The sequence below is a fragment of the Protopterus annectens genome, chromosome 1.part1 (assembly GCF_019279795.1).
Source record: "Protopterus annectens isolate FY-2018-M chromosome 1.part1, PAN1.0, whole genome shotgun sequence".
Taxonomy (NCBI): domain Eukaryota; kingdom Metazoa; phylum Chordata; order Ceratodontiformes; family Protopteridae; genus Protopterus; species Protopterus annectens.
In genome coordinates, this window is record NC_056726.1 from 1838063434 (window position 1) to 1838076639 (window position 13206).

The following is a 13206-nucleotide window of genomic DNA, read 5'->3' on the forward strand; positions in this document are numbered from 1 at the left end:
AGCCAGGAAGGATGATCATCATCATTAAGTACCGGAGCTGTTTACAGTGTAGGAATGCCACCTTAACAAATGTCCAGTGTGGGACACTTCATATAGTATCGTGACAGTTGGCAGGACAAACCATACCCACACCAGTTGCAAAGGACAGGACATCTCTTGGACTGCCAATATGACATCTTATTTTTGCAGCATTTCCTTACATTATGCTATGTTTCAGAACATTGAGGTGTTTCTGATGTAAAATGACTACTTTATGCAACTATTACATGCATGTAGGAAAGGTTTGTTGTCCTACACTCTTGGGACTTATGTCTTGTTTTAGTTGTTTTCACAGGACACACATTGGCCTTCATCCTGTATGGTGGGATAGATGTTGTCCATAACACAGTCACACTGCTGCAATGAGATATACGTATACACACACACACACACATACACACACACACACACACACACACACACACACACACACACACACACACACACACACACACACACACACATGCACACTCATGAACTGCCATTGGTGAGAGTGGAACTCCTACCTATCTAGTTGTACATACTATAGCACTACATACATATTGCATGTGCCACAGAGCTTATCTGTTTTTGTAGTGCTGAACACTACTATTCAGGTGGAGGTCATCTGCAGGTTCTGTAAAGGTTGCCAATAGGTAGGCTAATAGGTTTGCACAGGCCCTTAAAATGGTATAACCAATGCACATAAACACAAGGAAGACAGCCACACTGATACAGAGGATATGTCTCTCTCTCTCACACACACACACACACACACACACACACACACACACACACACACACACACACACACAGATGCTGGTTATGAGTTTATAACCCCTACCTATTTAGTTGTATGTACTATAGTGCTACATACTTATCATATGCACTACAGAGATTATGTGTTTAGAAAGTGTCTAACAGTGCATCTAAGGTGAATGACACCAGCAGGCCCTGTAAAATAATTCAGTGGGGGGAATAACAGGGTGGAAGAGGCCCTCAGAATGATATAACCTTCACACACAAGACAGCCACACTGCTATAGGGGATATGTCTCACACACACATATACACTCACAGAATTGCCAGTCATGAGTTTCAACCCCCTACCTATCTAGTAGTATGTACTATAGTGCAACATACTTATCACATGTGCCACAGAGCTTATGTGCCTAGAGAGGGTGTAATGGTGCATCTAAGGTAGATAACCCAGCAGGTCTTGTAAAGTAATCCAATGGGGGGGGGTGTTAACAGAGTGGAACAGGCCTTAAAATGCATTGGCATTGCACACACATAGCCAAGACATACACACAGCTGCAGGGATATACTTACACACACAGAGATGCCATTGCTGGGATTAGAACCCCTATTTATCTAGCTGCATACACGATAGTGCTTCATACTTATCACATGCACCACAGAGATTATGTGTTTGGAGAGTGTGTAACTGTGCATCTAAAGTTGATGACATCACCATGCCTGATAATGGAGGCCAATGGGGGGGGGGGGTCACAGGTAGGCACAAGCTTTAAAATATATTGGCATTGCACACACATGAGCAGTAAATACACATAGCTACAAGGTGATATACTTATACACATGCACTGAGACGCTATTGCTTGGATTAGAACCACTACCTGTTTAACTGTATACACTATAATGCTGCATAGTTATAACGTGCACCAGAGAGCTTATGGATTTAGATAGCATATGCCACTGTTGTTGTGGTGGATGACATCAGTATGTGCTGACAGGGAGGCCACTGTTGTGGTGAACACCAGTTACAGGACCATAAAATGAGTGACCATTGTACAGACATAGGCCTGTTGGGCATGTTTCTTCTGCTGTATATGGAATATAGACACAGACACACACACACACACACACACACACACACACACACACACACACACACACACACACACACACACGGTGGCCGAAGTGAGATCAGAACCCCTACCTATCTACTATTACACATTAGAGCTCCCCATTCTGTCTCTCTCTCTCTCTCTGCCTCTCTATATATGATATCTATATATGTGACCTATATATATATATATATATATATATATATATATATATATATATATATATATGTGTGTGTGCCTATATTAAACTCAGCAGATCCAGATATATCTTATATGTGCCAAATACAGATAGATAAGGGTAATCATGTCTGATGGGGACAGGGAGAGACAATTGAGGTATACATAGCTCTCTGTATGCACAGAGATATATGGACATCACAGTTCTATTGTCAGATTTGGGTTCAGACATGGACTGACATTAGCAAAGTATAGGAGCATGCCCAGTATGACCATCATTAATTACAATGGGACTCCAGGCTAAACTTACCTGTACTCCAGTTGAGGATTTTTTGTGCTACAGCCAATTGTCTGCTGGACCTAGTGGAACAGTCCAGCACCTCCCTGATATACTGCCTGAGGGATTTCCTGGCTGTGTGCTGTCTGTAATATCTGACCCATATCTAGGGTATGTACAGTCTGTATTGGACTGAACAGAGTTTTGCATAATATGTCTGGTACATTTTACATAGCACTGTGATTTCTTGGTACGTCAGTGGCAGATCATTATAGATTGATGTGAGGAAATGCTGACAGACTTTTGGATTACCAACTCCATACACTGCAAGGAACCTATGCTATTACACAAACTGTTGTATTCTGCACTTTCTATATTAGTCTGACCAGTAGTTCATCCTTCCCCTTATATGTGGGCCTTTGTCCTGCCCTGCTCCAGTTCCTGGCTTTGTCCACAGTTGCTGCTCTATGTAGTTGTAGGTGTGCTGTGACTGGGGTAAGAGATGTAACACCACACACAGGGTTATGGACTTCACACCTCTGACTGTACCTGTTTTGTAGGTTGTCCAGCATAGTGCCCCATACGTCTGCTCTGTTCCTCAGATGGATTGTGTTGTACTGTTATTATGAGGCTACATGTTGCCCATACCTCCCAGACTCTTACTGCCATTAATTTGGACAGGGCCATATATAACAGTGGTGCATAGGCTCAAACATGGGGACAGGATTTTAATATTGCTCTCAGAAACCTAAACAGTTGGTGGAATGGTTTTGTATTAGCATGTATTTTCCAATGGGTATGAAGTCTGCATCTAAACTATCTGTTATTAGTTTCTCACAGCAACCTTTAGTCATTTGCCAATAGTTTGCCAGAAAACTGCAAATGTTATAACAAACAGAACAGATACATGAGCCATAAAAGTGGATGTTCTGTTAAACTCTGTACATTTGTGAGGTATGGTTGGTGCCCACTGACTTGTTGTAAATACTGACACAGTTACATGACGGCCTTTATATCCTGGTGCTACACTGACTTGTTACAACCTGTTGTTCTACTAGCCACTGTCTAGGTTACTCAGGGCTGTGTACTGTCCATATCTGTGGCCCCCATCCCTCCATTATGTCTGTCTTTGTCCATCTTTCTTGCAGTAACAAATAATCACATATGGAGAGTCTGTAGAACTCCTACCATAGGTGCAGCTCACATGCAAAACAGAAGGTGCAGCCAGTCTAAAACCATGTACTCCATCAACTATGGTAATGTACTTACCCACTAAGCCACCACAGCCACCAGACAGTGCAGTTTACTTCCTGACACTATCAACCACAGACAAACATAGCACTTTGACCCCTGCATATTGAGGAAATGGTGCATGTCACCAAGTTGATTGGGACAGCCCAGGGATTGTGTGGTTTGCTGCTATTACCTTGCAAACATACTGTGACTGCAGTTGTATGGGGACATGGGTGTGTTGGGGGTAGGGGACTCTACCATTGACAGTCAAGCATCTGTCCTGTGACCCCACTGTATGTCATTCCCTCACATAGTGCATTGGGTTTTGCTGGCTTGGGGCCTACTGCATATTATGGGTTTGCCAGTATTGGTCAGAGAGTTCCTGTTGTCCCACACAGCTGTCAGTTGTCTGCAGCTATCCCGGTAGCCCACTCTATTCCCTTGCATACATATGGCATGTCCATACATATACTAGCACAGTCTACAACCACATTAATTTGTTGTAAAGAAGATTGACTTACCTTGTGCCATCAGCAGTTGAGATAGTGCTTCAGGGCTATCTCTGTCTGATGCATGCCATACACAACCAATACATGGTAAGGTACAGGTTGTATGGTGTGGCTGGCATCCTTTTTACTATGTATGTTAGTCGGACTGAGGTGTTAGTCTCTAGGAACCTAGGTTGTCAGTGCATGTGCTATGCATTGCCTCTTTGCCAAGGCCAGGGCACACTGGGCACCCCTATGTCTACCTACAGAATAGGCTCAGGAGGTTCCCCCTCTGAGTCCCCCTGTGGCTGTGGGGACCTTGGCACTGATTGGGGGGCTGTGTGTTCCTTCCCTATGATGTTCCTGCCATAGCTGTTTTTTCAGGATCATACTGTGTAACATGGCACATACTGTGAACATGTGTGCACTTGTGGCTGGAGAGCACTGAGGGGCTCCAACAGATACATTGAGGCAGTGGAATCGTTATATGAGTAGCCCAAACACAGACTCTATGATGTTCCTAGTTTGTGCATGTGCCTCATTATGGTGTTCTTCAGTAGGTGTGTGTGTATTTCTGATAGGTGTCATCATCCACGGTTCCAGTGCATAGCCAGTATCCCCCAGTAGATGGCTGTATGGAATGACCCCCTGGCAAACATCTGGCATAGCTGTGAGGTGTGCCAGATGTGGGAGTCTTGATAGCTGCAAAGGCTGCCAGCACACACATTCATGATAATGCCCTGGGCTTTGCACACGACCTGGCAGCTGATGGAGTGACACCCCTTGTGGTTGATGTAGACCCTACCCTCTTCACCGGGTGGTGCTTTTATGTGCACATGAGTGCAGTCTATGGCACCCAAGACTGCAGGGTAGTATGCTACATGGTGGAAGAGACAAATATTGCTGACCCTCTCCTCAGGGGTGTGGGGTAAATAAATGTGCTCACTGGCATGTGCTTGCATGGCATCCATGAACTGGTGGAGTACCCCGGATGCAGATGTCTATGAGATCCCCATTATATCCCCAGTTGGTCTTTGAAAAGTACCTGTAGCTAATATTCTCAAGGATGCTCATACCTTTGTTTCCACTGGGATGAGCTCCCCTCTGTTGGCTCTGGGTCTGAGTTGAGGGTGGCAGAGCTCTGTGAGTTCTTCTAGTATGTACCTGTCCATCCTGTAGCGCTCTGCAATCTGCAGCTCATGTAGCCCCTGGAAGGTCATCCTGGGCCTGAACACTCTTCTCTTTCACAGTCTGGGCCTATTGCCAGCATCACCATCTTTGCATACCTCAGCCTGTAGTGCATACAGATGTAGCAGAGCAGCAGCAGCCCCTAGGATTTTGTCAGTTAAAATTCCCAAGTGTGTACTCCAATGGTGCAGAGTATGTGGGAAAATCAGGTTGTAGGGTGCATGCATACTTTATAGTAATGTGCTGCAGTTGCACCCTGTGTGATTGGCTCATTATGCTGCATTCCACCTGATAGGTATAGCAGTGGGGGGTTTGAATGGGCCACTGTCTGTTGAACAGGGCCTATCAGTCATTTCTACCTGATTGGCTTTCCTAGGCTATTTTTCTTTTTTTTTTTTCTAAGTCTTTCACTGCTAAGCAATTGGGCATGGCACTCAAACCCATGGCGCTAGTGAAAACAGTGCTTAGCTGTTATGACACTCCCACAACCACAGCCATGCTCAACTTTTCTTAAACTAGCTAAAACATGCTCAGCAGCTTCAGACACACACCCCTGCTTTGCTGCTTAGCTGAGTGCAAACATGCTCCACTGAGCTACAATCCACTTTAGCATAGTGTGACAAACCCCCTTTTGATGTCAGCTACCTGTTCTACCACTACCTATACATTTCTAGCTTGACCACGGGTTGTATCTGTGGACACTGTAGCCCTTTTTGCTATTCAGTAATCCCAGCTCATTTACATATAGCTAATGGAGTATACCCTGGATATTGCACTACTTCAGGGCCTGCCTCCAGAGCAACCACTGACACCTGCCATTGCAATGCTCTGCATGCTGGGCACTATAATACAATATATTGGGAAATGTGTACTTTTCCCTTTTTTTTCTATAATGGCATGTTTGCATGGCATGCAGCGCCATGCAAATGTAATATATGTATTAAAAAAATTATAATATTTTATTGATTTGCATTGCTTTCAGGACTCACTAGCCATAGTTTTGGCCATTTCCATGCCTACTGTACCATATCCACCCTTTTCCTAATCTTTTACAGCCCCTGTGTGAATTTTGCAGCCTAGTACACAGTTTGTATCCGCGTACATTTCTTTCACCAACACGGCACCTACACGGGTGCCTTTTTGCTTATTAGATCTCAAATCATCTTCATTTGCATGGTTTTCACTAGCTTATGAAGTGATTTACATTCCACAGACACCTCCATGTCCACACACTCATGCATGCCCCTCAGACCTGTTTCCTAGATCAATCAGTCGGCCATGTTCAGGCCGTAACTCTATTCCTACACTGAGAATCGCTCTGTGTAGGCTTTATTGAATTCCACCCAAGAATGTAATTGACTGCCATATAAGTAGAGTGAGTGCGTGTGGGGGGGGGGGGGGTCTGAGGAGGAAATCACAGTTTGCAAAAGGAATACTTAACCTTTTGTTACTGTACATTTCTGTCTGTACAGTTCTGATATAGTCTGCATTTGTTTTTCACAGTGTGTAATGCAATGTTTATACAGTGATGGCAGTAAATCAATTTTCAGAGCATTTATAGTAAACACAAGACCCAAAAACAACAAGCTCCAAAAAGCAAAACTGGAATACTGGAACACAACACAAGCAGCACACACTGTTTGAATGTCTTTTAATTCTGGTACCTCGGCCTTCGCCTTCTCATGGAATACATTTTTTAATTCAAACAACACCCCTTTTATAACACATCTATATCATTAGCATAAATAATTAATTCAATAAAACTATTAAACAATTAACCAAAATACTTCAATGCCATTTTCACTATGAAGTTTCTGACTTCACCTTTATAATCTCATACTTCTTATCGAATATAAGATGTGGTGCATTAAACATACACAAATTTTAAATTTCAAATTTTCTTCCATAAACAAGAAATTTTTTCATTGCAAAACATTAAATATAATAAATGCACTCCATCTCATATGTATTTCAAACATGTCCTTACTTTAAATGCATATAATAATTGATTACAAATATAAAACTTGTATATAATATTTTTTCTGTGAAAATGTATTTTATATTTCCATATTCATACCATTTGGGAAAAGAGTTTTGTAATTTAGAATGAACCTAGATTCCATTTCCAATAACCTATTGTAAAAGACTGCATCATCACCAAAACTCCTAGGTTTCCCCAGAACACAAAAAATGAATCCTTCAGGAACCTCCTTGTGCTGTTCACAAAAGTGCTTGGCCACCGGACTGCCCAATCTTTTGTGCCTAATGTGTTCCAGCATTTATAGTAAACAATTATACTGAAGTACATTTAAATATCAACACTCACCAGACCTAATAAAATCTCTTAACATAACACACGTTAATTGCACATTTAATGTTAAAAGACACAATAGCTTGTAAACAGAGACATTATAATTATTATTCAGTACTAGATAAAGGGCAGAAAATTTACAAAAAATGTGGCTGTATTTAGGTATGGTTGAGTAAACATATACAGTTCTCAAAGACTTTAGGTAACATAACCTACAAAAATCATTGAACATAATATAATTCTTTCAATGTATGACAAATAATGGATATTATACCATGACCACCCCAAAACGTGCACGCTGATTGGCCAGCGTGCCCGTTGTAAATCTAGTTATACTAATGGAAAAAGGTCCGGTCGCCCGGACTTTTTTCCATTAGTATAACTCATTTTTTTTAAAACACTGTCTCGCTATGTTAAATGGGTTTAACATAGCGAGACAGCTTTAAAATAAGCAACGGAGATCTCCGTTGCTTATTTTAAAGCTGTCGCCATGTTAAACCCATTTAACATAGCGAGACAAGTTTTAAAGAACAGAGAAAGCAAGATCTCTGTTGCTTTTTAGTTTCTATGTTAAATGAGTTTAACATAGCGAGACAGTTTAAAATAAGCAACGGACATCTCCGTTGCTTATTTTAAAACTGTCTCGCCATGTTAAACTCATTTAACATAGCGAACACTAAAAAGCAACGGAGACCTTGCTTTCTCCGCTTTTGCCCACAGCTCTGATGTACTGTGCAGGCGCGGTACATCAGAACTGCCGCGATGCCAGACATCTGCGGAAGGGCAGTAAACAGGCATTATACTATGCCATTATTTAAGAAAAGTAATAGTTTCTTTTCTTAAATAATGTCATGGTATAATAGCAATAACCCACTTCTGGGTGTGGGTAATGCTAAATTTAACCACGGTTGGCTTTGTTTGGTCCCTCGGCTTACCGGGACCAAACCACGCCAACCGTGGGTAAATTTAGCATTACCCACACCCAGGCGTGGGTTATTGCTATAGTAACACAGTTTTCCTGTAGTAGCTATTCAGAGTAGATAATGGTTGTTTATGTGTTGTGTTTTGTTTGCAGCTTTACAGGTTTCCATCTGAGTGTCTTCATAAACAAGTCCGGAAGTCACAGCGCAACTGTGAGTATGCACTGCATTAAGCAAATAATAATTTGCCTTCACAGCTTGGTTCAGCTGTTGTGCTTGGTAGTTGGTTAAAATGCACAGTGACAGCTTACACAAATTGGTACAACTGAATTCTTAACCTGTTGCACTTGTGACGTTGTCATCTAAGGTGGCTCACATTGTTATAACAAAAGTAAAAAAAAAAAAAAACTAAATGCATCTTGTATGGATATTTGAGTGATCTTTAAATATACAATGATTGACTCACTATAGTACACACACACACATGCTATATAAGTGCTTCCTGTTTTGGGGACAATTTTCTTTGGGGGGGGGGGTGTTTTCCAAATAAAGATATTTTTCAGTTATTTCTTCTACTTTCCAAAATACATATGCAGATGTGCTGCTGATGTTTGTGACTAGTTGGAAGCTGAACAACTCTGTGCCAATATTAGCCTGCAAGTGTTTAGTTGTGTGCATGTTGTAAGTGATGTTCCCCCTGTTAAGTGTAATCCACTGTTATCTTTTCTGTCTGACACAACATATGGGTTATCTGATCTGACTTCTGTGTGTTTGTCAAGGTCTCAGATCCATGACTGAGGCTCCTCTGGTACCTATAATAGCCTAGATTTGGTTTTCCACTTGTAAGGTCAAGACATGATCCATATCTCTGGAATTCCGTTATTAGTGCAGTATACCTAATTGTAGGTAAAAAAAAATTGTTCCTGTCTATCTTATACAGATGCATTTATATATGCCCTTTGAAAGTTGTATTAGTATTGTTTTTTGTTGCTTAGTGACTTTTCATTTGTAATACTTTCGTAAACTATGTTTAGTACCGCTATCTGGTGTTGTGGTTGTGTCTCCCTGCAGTCATAAGATCCCCAGTCCTCATGATCTATGCATTTATTTGGGGGGGGGGCAGAACAAGAGAATAAGTTTGTGCTGAAAGGTCTTGTGCTGCCCAAGCATGAGACTGTACCTCTTTGGCTTCCACATCAGGGGGGAAAAAGGAAAAAGAGAAGCAAAAGGAGAAGTCCTAACAGGAGATCCCCAAATCCGCCTCCAGCCCAGCACCAAAAAACCTTAGACTTCTGATGTCAGAACATGAGCAAATTTCAGATGCAAACTCTCTCAGACATGCTGTCACCCCACCCCCACCCCCCAAGCCAAACAGTCTTTGGCTCCATTCTTCTGTACTTCAGGAAAGACCAGTCTATCCTCTATCAAGACCACCTTCTATGGTGTCTTTATACAGGCCACTTAGATCATTAAGAACTTTCTAGTGCTGGATGAGACAGTTTCTCTGGGTACAGATTCAGATGGTGGTCTTCCTGGCACCTCTTTCACTGGGTCTGGTGCAGACAACATCCTTATTGGTTACTCTTTCTCTGGTCCACCCATTTGATCCACTGTCCTCAGTTCCAAGTGAGGTTACTGTGAGATTAGCATTTCAAAAATTACAAATATATGCTTGGCATCTTTCCCTTCCACAGAGTACATCTTTGCTTGGTGGGAAAGTGCTGAGCATTAGCAGCTCCCCCCTTGCACTGAGCTATTAACCATATTTACTGCAGTGATGTGGACTTAAGTTTTCTGACTGTGCAGGCTAGCAGTAATTTGGAAATGGGAAGTTGAAGCAAACCTAGTCATGCAATCATTTACATCCCAAAACAGCAAAGTATGCTTTTTATCATATCCCTTTCAAATGTTAACCCTTTTCCAAATGGTTTCAGACCTAATATTTCCCCCTTGCTTAAATACTAAAATTCTTTACAACCAGGTATTCTAAAACAGTCAAACCTCTTCCATCCCCTCTGAGAAGCAACCCAGTTTGTGTGCAAAATATGCTGTTACAGAAGTGTAGTCCCTAATCAAAACATATGTAGTATTAAATAAAGCTTTTTTGCTAGTGCCATAATTTTGCATTCCGTATTACAAAAAGGGGGGGGGGGGCATTAGCAATGTTAACCATACATTACTTCTATAAAAACTTGATTCACATGGCTTCTTTTGACATCTGCTCATGGTTTAAAAACTGTGACAAAATTTTCATAGTCTATAAGTCTTAATTCATTGTCCTTTGGCATCCTTTAAGAGGTGTTCTACAAGTCTCCCTCCTTGATGTAGTTTAACTTTACAACTGACTTGCCTTAGACCAAGTTACTACTGTCTGCTGAATTTGTATAGTTTTTAACAGCTCTATGACAAGTCTTCAATACAGAAATCTTTAAGGTTCTTTTTTACTGTGGAACTGGCTCCAAGCACACAGTTTAGCAATTTATTTTTAATATTGTAAATTAATTTCCCATTATCTGTGGAAAGATGCTAAGCAAGTGATGGTAGGCAGTTAACTCTGCATGCTGAGTTTAGTGTGGAATTACTGCATTCCACTTTTTCAGTCTTTGGTAGTATCTGGTTACAGTCTGGGAGAATTGCCTGGTTACTTTTGAGGCTGCATCTAATGTGAAGGATCCTCTGTTTTCCTCCACCATGGAAAAGTTACACTCTGGCTGCTCATTCCTCTTCTATGTGATGCTTTACACGAGTTATGCAATGCTTCATCACAGTCATTTTGTAAGTCAGTTGCCCTGGGTAAGGGTTGTGGTAGTAGCATGCTGTGCAGGGTAACCAGACTTGGTACCTCTAGCAAGAATCTTCAGTGTATCATGTGAGATTCCCAGATAAGCTGATACAGACTTACCTTTATAATCAGCATCACCCATGATGCTCCTTTGAGAGATGTAACTGATGTATCGATGTCCTGTGTAGTACGCAAGCCTATGCAAGCCACCTCAACATAATCTCAAAATAGAAGAGGGATGTGATCTATACTTATCCTCCCACGTCTGAGCTCTTAAACTATCACAGTCAGGCCCAGTTACCCTGAAAGCATTTTTGCTGCCTGAATTTGTTCAGTCCTTCCCTTCAGAGCTCATGATCATAAATGAGGATGGGGATGTAGTTGATCAGTAAATTGAGAGTCCTGTCATATGACTCTTGTCTTGGTTCCCCTACCACAGACCAGTTCAGTGCCTGAGATTAGTGCTACTTCTGCTTCTCCCCTTGTTCGCTGATCAGTCTAATGATTTTCCTCTGCTGTCAACCTTAAGACCCAAAGATGTTCTGTATTCTGCTTCTTGCTTCTCCCAGAGAGCAGTTGTCTTTTGAGATTGCACACTTGCTCAAAAACTACAGAGGTTTGTGTCACTCCCTTAATTTGCACCTTTTAGTCATTTTGTGCAGTTCTCTTACATGGAAAATGCTCATGTAGACCGATTCAGAAGAAGGCCGCTCCTTTTCTAGTATCACCAGGCCATGTATCTGTGTGTCTGTATCACATCTCTTTCAACATTGCTTCAGTTCAGCTACAAAAATACTTATACATATATTCAGTATTGTACATGCAGTCATTGAGGTTTTGGAGAATCACCTCTGCTGTTAATGTACAGTACTAAATTAAGTGCATGGGGAATATGAATTTGGCTCTTTCCAAGAAGAATGAAGACTCCAAATGCTCCTCATTCGACAGCTCCTCTTTGTGTTGCCGATTAGTGCTCCCTTTTAAGCATCTGTTTTAGGCACTTCATACTTATGTTTTTCTTTCACACCGAATTTCTCAAAATGGGTGCAATCCTTTTATGTTTGCTTGATAACCATAAAAAGTACCCCTTTTAATGTGTAAGGTTGGAATGTTGGTGTAAAGCAGGAAATTGAAAAAAGCTGCCTTGAAGCAGTACTTTTAATGGCTGCATTTCTATTGCTTGATGTCTCATGGTTTGGAATGTTCAGGTCTTGCATGTTTTGGTCCTGCACTATTTCCCCTGAGCTTATTTATGTTGGTCCTGCATTTGTAAAAAAATCCTGTTATTTTAGAAGATATAATCTGGTTATATTGTCCTATCTTAAGTTGCCTGCAGTGTAGCACCCACAGTTTGATTGTGAGCTAGTACTCGACAGTTAATTTGCTGTCTGCATTGCATACTCGAATGGAATAGTGCTCCGAGGTCTTATCTAAAAATAGGGGTGTGTGTTGTATGCTGACTGTGGATTTGCACCTGTTGCAAATATTTTGATTGTTATATTCATGTGTTCCATTTAAGTAAGTCAGAATTTGTGTTAAGGAGTTGGAATACTACTTTAAAAGCTTTCTAAATGGCACTGAACAGCAACATTGCTATTTAGTGGGGGACCTGGAGATGGTTCATTCTTGCTGGGAGTGTGCTAGGTGCACAGAGAACTACATTTAGTTCCCTCCTCAAAATGGTAAAGAACCATGCCCAGTGTCATAGAGAAAATTGTTTAACTTGCTTACTTATGTAATCTCTGTAAATAGTTTGTTTGTAATATGTAATGCTGGTATTATGTAATGTTGTATCTGCTTACCCTTGGGAGCTTCTCTCCCCAGGCCTCCGCTGAAAATGGACATGCATCCAGTTAGACTATCCCGATCAACAAATGTAAAATAAATAAAAGGTTGTGACTGTGACATTTGGCAACCCTTGTTTGACAGTTGCATGCTTGGAGAC